Source organism: Dermacentor variabilis, chromosome 10, assembly GCF_050947875.1.
Source record: "Dermacentor variabilis isolate Ectoservices chromosome 10, ASM5094787v1, whole genome shotgun sequence".
NCBI classification, from domain to species: domain Eukaryota; kingdom Metazoa; phylum Arthropoda; class Arachnida; order Ixodida; family Ixodidae; genus Dermacentor; species Dermacentor variabilis.
In genome coordinates, this window is record NC_134577.1 from 8,815,175 (window position 1) to 8,830,508 (window position 15,334).

At 42.8% G+C, this 15,334-nt stretch overlaps 1 long non-coding RNA gene across 1 annotated transcript in view; it reads right to left on the reverse strand.

Moving 5' to 3' along the window:
• Positions 1 to 1,746: 1,746 nt before the first annotated feature.
• LOC142559826 (uncharacterized) overlaps positions 1,747 to 15,334 on the reverse strand; it is a 234,727-nt gene continuing 221,139 nt past the window's right edge. Inside the window, exons 3-4 of the long non-coding RNA XR_012823255.1 lie at positions 6,649 to 6,794; positions 1,747 to 2,119 (exon numbers count right to left, since the gene is read on the reverse strand). This is a non-coding gene — a long non-coding RNA (uncharacterized LOC142559826). The remainder of the gene's footprint in view (positions 2,120 to 6,648; positions 6,795 to 15,334) is intronic.

A 15,334-nucleotide genomic window follows, 5' to 3' on the forward strand; every position in this document is an offset into this window, starting at 1 on the left:
TTGCCTATTAACTTCGCATTTCCACTGCGCAGTGTCCAGTAAAAATTAGCCTGAAGCAACATATTACGGCGTCCCGCTTGATGGCTCAGTTGCTTAAAATAAAGCTGCAGCAAAATGAAGGAAAATGTGATCGCCCGAGCTCCTCCCTCATCGATGCGGGTGCAAGCCCCGTCGGACTGAAGCTGCTGCGTGTTCTTTCTAATGCGCGTTCTTGCTTCATAATAATTGAAGCTGCACATTTTATAACAAGGAGACGAGAATGACTAATACATGGCTGCAATTAACGTGGGCCTAGGATTGGCTCAAGTACATGAGCCCACAGACTCAACACTGGCACTAATCTAAACGCTGACGTTGAAACGCAAGGCTTAAACAGGATAAATTTGCAGTTATGTGTCCTTTAGGGCAATGAAATTGACCTTTCATATTTTTGACTCAGTATTCCTAACGTTTTCTTTTACATATTCATTACCGTTCGTTGGTAATGACCCTAGAGTTTCCTAAACATTACTGGAGGTAAATTTGGAGACAAATCAATGTTGTAACCACGAGAACGTTGGTTGCAACATTGATTTGTCTAATCTTCTTGCTTGTTATCGCAACAGTTCTTGTTACACTACTTATTGTGCTTTGAATTTATAAATTCCAAACACCCAGTAGTTTTCTAAACGCCGTAAGGCAATTAGTCTTTCTGCAAATCCGTAAAAACCGCAAATTTTGACATTTTGGATGCGATGCTTTGTTAAAGATGATGTATTTGCAAAGACGTGAACTCGTTTGCAGCGAGAAGGATGAAGTTACGCAAATATATATTTACTAATAATCATTTATATGCTATGGTGCCATGCCTGCCGCACCGCACCACGGGCAGCTGCCGCAGGCATTAACACACAACAGTTCAGTGTGGTAAGTTTTGTAGGAAAGTGTGATAACGACCAGTAGACTTGGCAAAACGAGCATAACTTATTATTGTGGTCGTTTTGACACGTATATACATTAGGTCCTGTATTGTAACCCTGTAGGTTTTACCACCACTCGCCCATTGCTACCATACAAAGTTAACAAAGTAAGCAACATGTTTTTCTGCATTACTTCGACCATCCCTGTCTTCTAGCTCGTGTATTCCCAGAGTATGCTCGACTCGAGAAACAAATCCGCCACTCCAACCAGTTCAGTACAGCGCCGCCATTCGGCCCAAGAAGACGCTACGCTACTCGACAATCGCCGTGAGGCGTTCGTGAAGCGGCATCGATCGCTTCTGTCAATGGATGGCGCAGACATCCATTTTCCCCAGTCGATTTGGAGCTGCGTTCTAGGAAAAGAAGTAGAAGGGGCCCTAATGGAATACATTAAGTCGAGGTAGATTTAAGAAATAGTTTGTCGGTCTCCATTACGTAACTCAGCTGATATTATTTGTTGAATATGAATATTAACCAGGCATTTCGTTTAAAGGTGGTGCAAACTGTACAGTGGTCAATATGAACGAATGAAATGAGATAATGCAAGTGCATAATCATCGGGTCATATTTTTTCTGTTGGAATGCTGGAACTCTTTTTTTTTTTGTTAAAGGTCTACAGGAGTGAGCGTGAGGGGCTTGTCGCACATTTCCACTATCTCTCGATGTGCGTCAGTTTCAATGCATCGCAGAACACAAAGTTCAGGTGACTGGATGATCAAGTTTTAGCTCTTAGCAGTTGCTTTCTTGTCTTTTCAAGCGCGGCGTACGAGCATGTCCGCTCACCTGGATGCCGTTCCGCCGTAAGATCACCTGACCCCGGCGCAGTCGTACACGAGCTTCGCCCCACCGGCGAACTTGACCATGGCGAGCTGCTCGAGTGTCCCGTGCGGAGGCCACACCCACTGTAGCCACGAGGTGACCGTGGGACCTCGTAGCCGCCGCCCAGGCAGAACACCAGCGCCACCACGCCCAGAAAAGTGGTCGCTTGCTGCCACGTCGGGAAGGTCCATGCCGATGTCTTGGCGACAGTCCGCGTGGTCAGCAGGCCGACCAGCGCGTAGTCCACGTCGGGGCCAACGTTGCGCGTCTCTTAACGCTCAGGCAGACCAGTCATGGAATCGGTGGCAAACATGTGCACTACCGTAAAGGCGGTACGTGAACTGCGAAGTGAATATATTTTCAGAGTTAATTGTGGGCAGGTGAGCTAGAACTAAGGTAATAATCTAGGGAACTATGGCATAATGTTGGTTAAAGTGACAGAGTTTGTGGGGATGTCATAGTTTACGCGGAAAGTTGTGCGCTGTCGTGATCGCAGTGGCCGTCGGTGTATAATAGGATATCTGAGGACTTGCAGTACCACAGTTTGAGAATCAGTGTCAAATGCCATACGCTTCATCTGTAGAGAGACTGTGGAAGTTGCTTGTTAAGTGATAAGGTTAAGAACTAATTACAAAGGAGGCACAAACTACAGTAGATACCCAATAAGATAAACTCAAAAGGAACCTGAGAATCCGTCTATATATTACCAATGTTTGTGTAAACAGAATGAGTGATTCGCAAAACTCGAAATCAATTTCTGGTGCACCTAAATATTCATAGCACAAAATCAATGAAACAACAATAAACACGAAATGCATACGTGAAAGAACACTTTGTAACGTGCAAAATAATGTGCACTGTTACTTGAGCAATTGAATTATTCTTGCTTGCTAGCCCTGCACTACTTTGTGCATTGTCACAAAAGCGATTTCGCCTATCTTGCTCAGAAATTATTCATGCCCTCTTGTTGTTGAAACGAAAACGCGCCCAAGTATTCAGGCCTTTATCAGTTATATTGTGTGTGGAGACCGCTGCTTCTTGCACCTTATGGGCAGTCTCCTCGACATAATTATCGGTCTGCAAATGCACCTTGAGGACCTTCTCCAAGAATATTTCTATGGCACCAGCTATGGTATCAATGCAGCATTATTTATTTTATTTAAAAATACCTTACAGGCCTCAAAGTGAGGCATTGAGTAAGGGGGGCAGTACATAGAAAGTACATAGAATATATACATCTCTACACCACATCAGTTTACAAACTACAACCGCAACTGCAACCGAGATGAAAATGAATTATATTTAGTTCACGATTCACTAGGGAAAAAAAGTAAACATAATAATAAGGAGGAATAAATCACACTGATCGTTATCAGTGAAGTCGTGTAATTAACAAGTCCAGAGTGTTAAACAGTATTAATGATTAAATAAAAGACAGAAAAGTTACTAACGCGATACTCCAATGGAACAGTAAACATAGCGAGATAACGGTAATAATGCGACAATAAGCTGTAAAAGTTAGTGCAAGTACAAGAAAGCATTGTGCGACAAACGTAAAACTTCACATTTCTTTAATCATGTATTCAGTCAAGGCATCACGGAATGAATTGTAGTTGGACCGACACGCAATGCTGTCTGGGAGCGAATTCCATATTCTGATAGCACGAGGAAGCAGAGTAATGGAATGCATTTGTAGAACCGTAAAGGCGGGCATAGCTGAAATGATTATGAAGCCTATGTGACATGGAGTAGGGTCGTTTCAAGCATGCGGGTGTTCGAGTGGGGTGACGGAATTTGTGGAACAGTGATAAAAGGGCAATATCTCGGCGAGTGCTTAAGGATCGTAATGAAAGCTTAACTTTTATTTGTGTTACACTAGAATGGTAGCTGTAATCGTTTATGATGAAGCGGCTTGCTCTGTTCTGGATCCGTTCTAGCGTTTCAATTAGGTATTTCTGGTGAGAGGACCAAATGGGAGATGCATACTCGAGCTTGGGACGAATGAGAGTTAGGTAGGCTAGCTTGTGAACATTTGAAGGATCATTTCTTAAGTTGCCGCGCAAGTACCCCAACGATTGGAAGGCGTTAGCTGAAATGGATGTCCAAGAAAGATTCGATGTGAATAGAAACATACTTACATTGTGTAGCCGTTGTAACAGTGTAATTATTAATATGGTAGGGATACGGTGAGGTTGCCGACTTCCGGGTAAACGACATTAATTAGCAATTTTGACGTATTTAAAGTCATTAGCCATTTACTGCACCAGCTATTAATTTGTTGAAGGTCTTGCTAAAGAACGAGATGGTCATCTGAATTTTTAATTGGGCGATAAATTATGCAGTCGTCGGCGAATATTCTTATGGTGGAGGACAAATCTGGCTGTCCACAGAAACGGCATTCATGTAGCAATGACACTTTAACAGCAGGCATCAGTGGTGTCTAAAAAAGGTTAGCTTAAACAAGCTAGACGGTCACGTTAAGTACGCCTTTTTCCCCTAGAGTATGTGCCAAACAATCTAAATGGTGGCTCAATATAACTGAACCGGGTTTGTCTTAAAGGGCTTTTGCTGTAGTACACCAAGAAATGGCCATGGCTTTTGAAAGGATGCGAGCTTAGAGCTTAAAAAATAGTGGCAACAAGGACATATATAATATTATTAACTCAATTTGTATGCATGCACACTTGACTCTTTAATTATTATAGTCGAGGAAACGGCCATAAAATGTCACCGGCTACTGGGAGGCTGCAGTTAGGCTACACATTGAGTCCCAGTGTTGAAGAACAACGAGGCAAATAAAAGGACAAACACGGTGTTGCATAGGGGATTTTAGTGAAGCGTTCATCTAAATGCAGGCAAGAGCAGTCAACATCATTAAGAATTCAGTGAGAAGCACGCACAGCACTGGGACTGCCACAACTGTCAGAATGCAGTATATATGTGGTGTGGATCAGAATTGACGGAGTCTGTGGCCAGAAGACAAAGTGGATTAGTCTATTCTTTTTCCAGGGAGCTTTAATTCAGTGTTGATTAAAATGAACTAGTTTGCAGGCCTTTTGCCGAGAAAGCCAGCAGCACGACTTGTCTGTCTTGCTGAATGAAGCAGTTGACGTGTTTGTTGCAGATTGAGGTCTCCGTGACAGGCACCAAGGTAAGATACGTGCTACATAGCTTCTGGACTTTGACTCAGCAGCCCATTTGGCATCATGGAGTAAATCGCAAGCGCGAGCTACAGGTTATGCCAATATTAGAAAATTTCGAATTGTAGTTTTGAATATTGTCCTATTGATTCAGTCTTCAAATTGAACTAGGGTGGTTGCTTGGGCTAGTTGGTAATTCATGATCAAAAATAACGTACAGCGCAAAGGACCAGGACAGCGATAGACGACATACACAGCGCTGTGTATGTCGTCTATCGCTGTCCTGGTCCTTTGCGCTGTACGTTATATTTTTCTTCAAATTGAATTGTCTTTCATCCTAAGTACGAAAATATTTCGACTATCTTTCTAGTGCTTTAAATCGTCAACTGTGCGATCAAATGTCATATTCGAGGAACAGTACGGCAAAGTTCATCACCGCAGTCAATTAGGCATGCGAGTGAAATTACTCAATGTAGCAGGCTACATCGCTCGAGGAACCAGATTTTGCCGCTTTTGACAACTGAATAGTGTCGAAGTTGATAAAAAAAACTGATAGCTGAACTTTGATATGATGTATACAATGGTATTGCACAGACTTTATTTGATATTTTGTGACACGGAACACCTCGCCAAACTGATATGACAGTTTGGTATGACAGTTTGGTGTGACAAACTGGTATGATATCTGCGGTCTGAGCCACTGTAGCTGTAGCTGATCGGCACGCGAGTCAATTTTCACAACTTGTGTCAGATTGGTGGGAAAGCACTGTAAATGCACTTGTTACAATAGAAAATTTGTTTTATTTTCCAGCATGATACCACTCTCTGAGAGCCACATATAGCACTGTAGTATGCCAGCTATCCGTTTTAATGAAAACATGTTTATTAAAGATCTGACCTGGTAGATATTACAATTCTGTCACATTGGCTATTTTACTTAAAGAGCTACACACTACTTGCAGAACAAATTGTAGGGTGGTATTACTTAACGAAATGCCATGACTAAATTATGATAGAGTACATGTTCTACTTGTAGAATGCAGTCAGTGCATGTAATGAAGTAACGTTACTTTCACAATAACCCCTGAGGTTCGCACTAGAATTAAGAAATATCTGCGGTTAAATGCATTGATTATCTTCTTGAAACTTGTATGCACTCCATTTTCTGCATTGTTTACCGTGCGAACTGGAGCGCCAATGCATTTCACCGCATATTACTAAGAAATAAATATTTGCTCAAATATTGCTTTGTTCCTCTTCAGCTTCGATTTCTCACTTTAATCATGTGCACTAATGTCCACTAACTCACTAAATACAATACTAATATTACCAAGCTAAATTCACTAATTACAAAGTTAACAAGTAGGGGTTTGTTACAGAGTTAATATCACTTTGTAATTTGTATTGCAAGTATTGTCCATCTGTTCAAGTGATCTAGCCGATGGGGTTAGCTTGAGATATGTACCACAGGACACCTTTAGGTCAGCTTATAGAGAAATAGATAATCCTGTGTAACCAAACAGGGTGTTCAGTTACATATAACTCTATACTTTGAAGTCAAAAACATCAGTAATGGTATAAATCTGCTGCCATGTTCAGCATGCTACTGAACATTGTACTAAACGGAGGCTGAGTTATAACCTGAAGTTATAACCCGAAGGAATGTTTCCTGATAATGCCACACATGTGACATAGCATCAGGATAGGTGACACGGATACTGTCTTCTTACCATCTGTGATGACGCCAAGTAGATGTGACCAGAGACAAAGACCGAGGAATGCATAGTGAAAGCCGAGCCAATCCAAGACATGCTCCTGGTCGAGCCCCTCCCTTACATTCCAGAAGATGGCTCGCAGATGCACGGAGGTGTAGGCGCTAAGGAACAGACGACAAAAGAAGGGCGCAACGTTGTATTGGAAAGTAGAGGTCAGTGCCTGTCTGTGCAAAGAGAAAGAAACAAGGGAGGACACCAGAAGCTATATTATGTAATGTTTCTTTTCCTTCGAGTACATATATAATTTTATTTATGATCGGCATCACCCGTTGTAGAAAGTCGCTCAGTTGTACTGCTAGTGGCTACGGCATTGCGTTTTGAGCTCGAGGTTGTGTGTTAGATACCCGTGGCAGTGACCATATTTCGACAGAGGTGAAATGAGAAACACGCGTACTTAGGTTTATGTCCACGCTAGAGAAGCACAGGTGGGCAAAATTAACCCAAAGTCTCCCACTACAGTGTGCCTTATAATAAGATAGTGGTCACGAAAAATAAAGCTTCACAATTTAATATTTTACACCGAAGTTGTCTATGGCTAAGATCCTGGGAGTTTTTCGTGGCGTAACGTCGACAGAAAATTATCTATGGCTCATATCCTCAAAGGTAATGACTCATACCGCCGTAAGGCAGAGGCTACGAGCACTCAGCAAGGCGAGGCGAACTGCGCGTACATTTTTTGGAATCAGATACAACACATAGAACAGCATACGCTACCATAAATAACACACTCAAAACAAACACCGGAACCACATAGTTGATAAGGCGCTCCTTTGCCTACATGCAATGCGAAGCACGTAGCGCTTCAATTGTGTTGCCCGGTAATGATTACTGTTGAGAAAGCTGCCGCGGCGACGGTAACTTGACTGTAGCGTACGAAGCAGTGAGTGACGTTACTATACTTTCGTACGTAAAAGAACCCGCCTAGCAACTAATTTGTGTTGTGAAAGTGTTATGGGAAGGCAACGTAAGTGAGGACTACCGGAGAGCAACGTTCATACTAGGCGCGGCGAATTTCTCTTCTTTCTTGTCCACACTTTGTAGGTGCACGAAGTTGCCACGCGAGCCAAGTGGCAGGCCGTCGAAACATCTTAGGCTAATAATTAGGTGATGTCATATCAATGTTGCCAAGTGAACAATTTCAACCTACATCGCGATGGGTACTCGTCATGGTTGTCGTTTAAGCTTCGTTGTCCAACCACCTTCGCAGCTTAGAGGGAAGACCATTTTTTCTTAGCAAGTGGTCAATACTGCTAGTAACAAAGGCTTAATGCCATGCCAGCCAATTATGGACCAAAAGAACAAAAAAAGCACTAGGCTTGTTACTTTATATTACCGCAGGATGCAAATGTCAGTATTGTGTTTGAGAGTTGATATTGGGCCAATCAAAGGCGTCAGAGCAAAGGCTACACCATGCAAATCACTAGGCAAAATAAATGCAAAGAAATTGTTGAACAAAAATGAAGTGTCCTTTCTTTGCATATCCTTGTTTCTCAGTACCAGATATAGCACAAGCTTCACTCAAACATAACCGATGCGTCTACAAGCAATGTTAACTTCAATTTTATGAAGATCTAGAATTAGCGATGAGAAAAGTGCGAACTCAGTATACTGTAGTAATGGGCGACCTCAATGCAAAAATGGGGGAAAAGCAGGCTGGTAACAAGTAATTGGCAACTATGTCATCGATTCTAGGAACGCCAGAGGAAAGATGCTGGTAGAATTCGCAGAAATGATTCAGCTGAGAATAATGAAAACCTTTTTCAAGAAGCATAGCAACAGAAAGTGGACCTGGAAAAGCCGTAATGGTGAAACAAGAAATGAAATTAATTTCATACTTTCTGCCGATCCCAGCATAGTGCAGAATTCAGAAGTGATAGGTAGAGTAAAGTTAAGTGATCATAAGTTAGTGAGGGCTAGGATTCGCCTCAATTTGGAGAGAAAGAGTAAAATTGGTCAAGAAGAAACAGATCAACCTAGAGGCAGTAAGGGTAAAAGCAGACAAAATCAGTCTGGTACTTGCAAACAAATATTCAGCTTTAGAACAGAGAGATGAAGACGACATAGAAATAATGAATGAAACCGTAACTAGGCTGGCTTCAGAGGAAGAAATTGAAGTGCGAGGCAAGGCACAAAGGCAACCACTAGGCAAGCTCTCCCAAGTAACAAAGGACCTAATAAGAAAAGACAAAGAATCCAAGTGTCCAACTCAAGAGAAGTTAGGATTCGCGGAGCTGTCAAAACTGATCAAGAAGGCGAAAATAAGTGATATTCGAAATCATAACGGGAGAAAGACTGAAGAAGCCGTCAGAAATGGACGCTGCCTGAAATCAGTGAGAAGGAATTTTGGCATAGGCCAAACCGAGATCTATGCACTGAAAGATAAGCAGGGTAATATCATCTGCAATCTCGAAAGTATAGTAAAAGCAGCGGAGGACTCAGGAGAACTCCATTCGAAACAGTAATGAACAAGATACAGACACTCCTCCTATAACTAGCGATGAGGCCAGAATGGCCTTCCAAGACATGAAACGGGGAAGAGCGGCAGGAGAAGATGGAATAACAGTCGATTTAATCAAAGCTGGAGGAGACATAATGCTTGCAAAACAGGCGGCTTTCTATACGAACTGTCTATCGACTGCAAAGGTCCCAGAAAACTGGAAGAATGCAAACATTATACTAATCCACGAAAAGGGATGTGTTAAAGAATTGAAAAATTATAGGCCTATTAAGCTTACTCCCAGTATTATATAATATATTCACTAAGATAATCTCCAATAGAATAAAGGCAACACTGGACTTCAGTCAACCAAGGGAACAGGCAGGTTGCAGGAAGGGATGCTCTACAATGAATGACATCCATGTCATCAATCAGGTAATAGAGAAATCCGCACAGGACAATCAGCCTCCATATATGGCTTTCATATATTACGCAAAGGCATTTGATAGAGTAGAGCTACCAGCAGTCATAGAGGCATTACGCAATCAAAAAGTACAGACCGCTTATCTCTATATTATGGAAATTATCTGCAGAGATTCCCCAGCTAACTTAATTATCCACGAAAAAAGGAGGAAGATACCTATAAAGAAAGTGGTCAGACAAGGAGACAATCTCTTCAATGCTATTCACTGCGTGCTTGGAAGAAATATTCAAGCTTTTAAAATGGGAAGCCTTAGGAGTAAGGCTAATATCTCAGCAACCTTCGGTTTGCTGATGACATTGCTCTGTTCAGCAACACTGCAGACGAGTTACAACAAATTATTGAGGACCTTCACAGAGAGAGTGTAAGAGTGGGGTTGAAGAATAATATGCAAAAGACAAATATAATGATGAATAGCCGGGCCAGGGAACAAGAGTTCAGGATCGCCAGTCAGCCTCTGAAGTCTGTGAAGGAGTACGTTTACCTAGGTCAATCAATCACAGGGAACCCTGATCATGAGAAGGAAGTTCACAGAAGAATAAAAATGGGTTGGATCGCATACGGCATACATTGTCAGCTCCTGACTGGAAGCTTACCATTATCATTGAAAAGGAAGGTGTACAGTCAGTGCATCATACCGGTGCTGACATATGGGACAGAGACTTGGAGTCTGACAAAGAAGCTTGAGAACATGTTAAGGACCGCGTAAAGAGCGATGGAACGAAGAATGCTAGCCATAACCTTGAGACAGAAAGGAAGTGGTTTGGATGCGAGAGCAAACGGGTATAGCCGATATTCTAATTGACAGTAAGTGAAAGAAATGGCGCTGGGCAGGTGATGTAATGCGCAGGTTAGATGACCGCTGGACCATTAGGGTTACAGAAAGGGTACCAAGAGAAGGGAAGCGCAGTAGAAGACGGCAGAAGACTAGGTGGTGCGATGAAATTAGTAAATTCGTAGGGTGTTAGTTAGAATTGTTTGGTGCAGGACAGGGGTAACTGGAGATAGCAGGGAGAGTCCTTCGACCTGCAGCGCTCATAAAGTAGGCTGATGATGAAAATGGTGACGATGTTTTTTCACGAGCACCAGTTTCTGCCGCTCCTCCTACTATCTCTTTCACAGACAGGATAGCTCACGACCACCAGTGAGGCAGTGATAAATGGGTGCTGTGCACGCCGTTGACATGCCGACTGACACGTGGCTGTTGAAATTTGACTGACAGGCGGCCATGTCACCGGCCTTGTGCAGGGCATTCCGTTATTCTCGATTCTACACCCTCGCCGTTAAAACACATTCGTTAAAAAACATCAGTTAAAACACAACGAGCGTTAAAACACGCTCGTTGCCGCACCCACCCGCTTTATCCCCTCCCTCCTTTAAGAGAAGCATACCTATTTATGCCATACCACACCGAGGAAAGCATATGTCACCTTGAAAAGGGCAAGTCCACTTGTCGAAACGTTGGCTCTCGCTTTCACCTTGTTCTCTTTTTGCTCAAATGCTCAAGAAGGAAAATATCATCTATTTTCCTTTCAAGACACCGATGGGGTATCGCATTACAAGTGTGCCGGTTGGTTTTTCTCCTGCGTGAGTGTGACATTAGTTGTGCCTGCGCATGAAATGTTATGGTATCTCGGGATGGATAAATATTTAGCCTACGTTTAAATTTATTTGTTAGAATTTCGTGCTATGGTTGCGCGTCTAGGCTCTATCATTCCACTCACGCACTATGAGTATGTCTTTATTATATTATCAAGAAGCCGAAATAGTAATTTTTTATCAGCAGTTTATACTTGCGAGAAGGTAAGTACAAGTAAATTGTAAGTACAAGGAGTCAAAAATTGAGTACGATAACGTGGTTTATAGTGTAGCAAGGTGAAGAGCAAGACTATATGCTTGCGCTGCCTATCAACTGATGATCTTGCTCAAAACGATGCACCATATATATGATTGACTTATAAAGAACGAACAGTATGAAAAGTACATAAAAATAATGTAGTGCAACATATCAATGGATGGACTGGAGTAGAATTTTTTTTTTCCCATTTTGTCACGCTATTGTACAACCTGCAATGTCTCACTTGCCCCGAATAAGTACTTCGAAATGTCTGATGCATGGCACATGAAAACGAGATCTTGCAAATTCTAAGCATACGTTGGAATTTATGTGCAGTGAACTAAATGTTAGAGCGCAAACACCGATCGACAGCGCAAGACACGATCCACACTGGCGCCAGTGTGTGTTGTGTCTTTCTTTTTGTGGATCGTCTTAGGTGTTTGCGCTCTAACGTTTAGTTCAGAATTATGTACCAACTAGGCTCAAATGAAGTGTTATGTGAAGTGAAGCTTAAGCTAAGCATGCAACCGAACGCTATACAACTTATGGCGCTGCCTAGAATTTTGTTTTCTTTCATCCTGTGGAGCGTTTAGTCCCATGCAATGCATTTTTATCTTCCAAAAAGGTCAACTTTAACCTCGTCAAATTCTTTTTATCTGCGGAATGGACCATTCGTAAGCTATGCAGAAATTCAAACACTAAATCAGGCCTGTGCGCATTGTCAGACGTATACGCAGCGATGTCACGAGGACAAAGGCAACTTATGATCCTTGTCGATGCAAGAATGGCGATGACAGGCATGTACAGAGAAGTGTGACACACAAGTATGGCGCCTCATATTTTCATGCGACGCGCATGTAACGTTCACATATACATATATTCACAAAGATCCGCCGAGGTGCCGATCGACCCAGCAGCAGCTACTGCCACGCTGAATCCGGGAGGCAAACAAAGCTTCGCTTAAGATATACACATGTCTAAACAATTGAGCAACCTGTGCACTGCGCATATCGAAGCTGATCCTACCGCACTGTTTACGGTGTTTGCGTGGTGAATACTTTATCTTCCATTGTGCGGGCTTTGAATGCCTACCTATCTCGCACCCTAAGCTGAAGCCCAGCGTCGTGTTCCTATAGATGATTTAAACTCTTCGCGTGGGTCGAATAATTAATGTATGATTGCGTGTGCGTGTCTAAGCGTGCGCCTGTGTGAAATCGAGAGAGAGAGAAACGCAGCGTGAGAAGACAAAAACAACGACTACGACACAATGGGAAGGATAAAGAAGGCGCCGAAGAATGACGAGGGCGTCATGATGGCAGTGTTAGCATGAAATTTGCGATGAAGTCATGAACACGACTGTGGCAAAACGACGGCACGGCAGCAACGGACAAGGGCGACGACGCTTGACTGGGACGCAAACGTGACGTTGATTACAAAGCCACCACAGTGGTGTGACGAAGACAACACACTAACGACGACGGCATAGCGACATTGACAAGTAGACGACGACGACATCGACATGCTAGCACCGACAACCACGAGATTTCAAAACGATGGCGATGTGACGGCTATGTGATGGCGACTATGACGTCGGTGGCACACTCCCGTAAGTGCTGTGGCGGGAATAAGTTTTACAGAAATCATCGACAGTGAACGTCAATGTGAACTAATTGCCTGAACGAACCAAACAACTAATGACTGGACGAATGAGCAAGCTAGCGAAGGAACGAACGAACGAGCGAACGAGCGAACGAGCGAGCGAACGAACGAGCGAGCGAGCGAGCGAACGAACGAAACGAAACGAAACGAAACGAAACGAACGAACGAAGTAACGAACGAACGAACGAACAAATGAAGTAACGAACGAAGCAACGAACGAAGTAACGAACGAACTACGAACTAGCCTTTTCCTTCCCCAGTCCGACCACAGGCCCTCAACCACACACGAAAATGGGCGAAAGGCGCAAAAAAAGCTATTCGCTAAAGATTTTCAACCGTAAACAGTCAGCAGTCATGCAACTAAGTAGTCATGCAAGCGACGACATAGTCATCGTGGCGTCGTCATGCCAACGTCATTTTGTCGTAATCGTGGTGTTCTCATCACGTCGATTATTATTATTATTATTATTATTATTATTATTATTATTATTATTATTATTATTATTATTATTATTATTATTATTATTATTATTATTATTATTATTATTATTATTATTATTATTATTATTATTATTATTAAATAAAATATATCTAATAATGGAGATATATAAAGATGGAGTTCCCGAAAGCTGCAAACAACTGAAGATGTCCTACTCCAGACGTCCTACTTTTGCCGCAAGAGCGAATTAAATTACGCACGTATTGTTAACGCCTCTTAGGTGGTCATGAATGTTGCTATGCTAAGGAAAGCGGAACACAGCTGCAAGCGAGACATCACGGACAGCGCCGCCTGCCGTCTATGTTCTTCGTGAGATACTGCACTCCGAATATACGGGGATGGCTCACATTTACAATGACTACCTGCCTATCAGGGTGAACGAAGAAGACATGCGCTCTGATATACAAGTACAATATAACTTTAACAGTCCTGTCCTATGTGTTTTTCGTCTTGCTGGCGTCTTTGTTCAGTTTCGCGCTGAAAGTACACTGCAGACAAACTCGTTGCCGTGCAGAACGCGTGAGCAGGCAGTTCTGATTCCTATTCGTGGGCGACGCTTGGAGGCACTTGCTGGGTTCGATATTGTCAACTAGGTTCAAGCGAGGCCACGCATATGTGTAAGATTGCGCCGTTGCTCTTCCCGAACGGAAATGCTTGATCCGTGTTTGTTTTGCCCTGGCGCGCTGCTCTGGCTATGAATGTATGAGTCGGTATACATGTACCAGACCACCCACTAATTACACCAGCCTTACTAGGCACTAAAATGGTCGGATAACTCTCATGAAGTTCAGCCGCTCTTCGAGTAAATTTCTCGAATCACCATTGTTTTTCCGCGTTTTAAGAGTCACGCTCGAACAATAAAGACGCACCTCCTCCGAGATGTGGCTTTCACAGGCGTTGCAGTGGATGTTATCGCTGGCTCGGTGATATTGAGAAAGGTTGTCTTCTACAATGTTTCTGCAATGCCGCCTTTTATGACCTATAGTTCACCCTGGTACATCAGCTGTGAACAAAGAGCAATGCTTTGTATCCGCCTGACGTGATTCGCGCGGTTATTCCGTCCTGCCAATCGCGTCTGTCGGGCCACACAAGTGTGCGCTCGTACGCGTCGGTGCTAATAAAACTTGCTTATATTTGTCATCCACATAAGATGAGCATTAACGCTGAAATTCCCGACGCATCCTTTTGGATACGCTTATATATAGTTCCAGAGCTCAATAACTTACATTAGGCAAGGGAAATTCAACCTACACTAGCGTTTTTAATATGCTGGAGCAAGTTTTCAGCTCCGGATGGTATAAAAACAAATAATTCTATTCTAATTGAGCTTTTGTCAAAACAACATTTAACTAATTTTTTAGTACAAATGTACATGTGCGTACAAAAGTAACTGTAACACGTGGGCTTCGACCGACCGCATTCCAATGCTCTCTCGCAGCTTCAAAGCTGCTAGAGGGCATTATCGATTGGCAGACTATGATCGCCGCCCTGCGAGCGAGCGTAATGGAATTTATTGTTTTCCCTTGAGTCTCCTAGACGGCACTGCGATGCAGTTCGACCCCAGGTCCCGTGTTCCAGTTGCTTTTGTTCGCACCTGCCCTCTCCATGGTCAAAATACATGTGAGCAATTTGTTTAATTTTCTTTGATGAGAACATATGTTCGGGCATTCCATGGTTAATTAAATGGCAAGACATTGCTTATATGCAATATGTATTGAGGAAGCAACC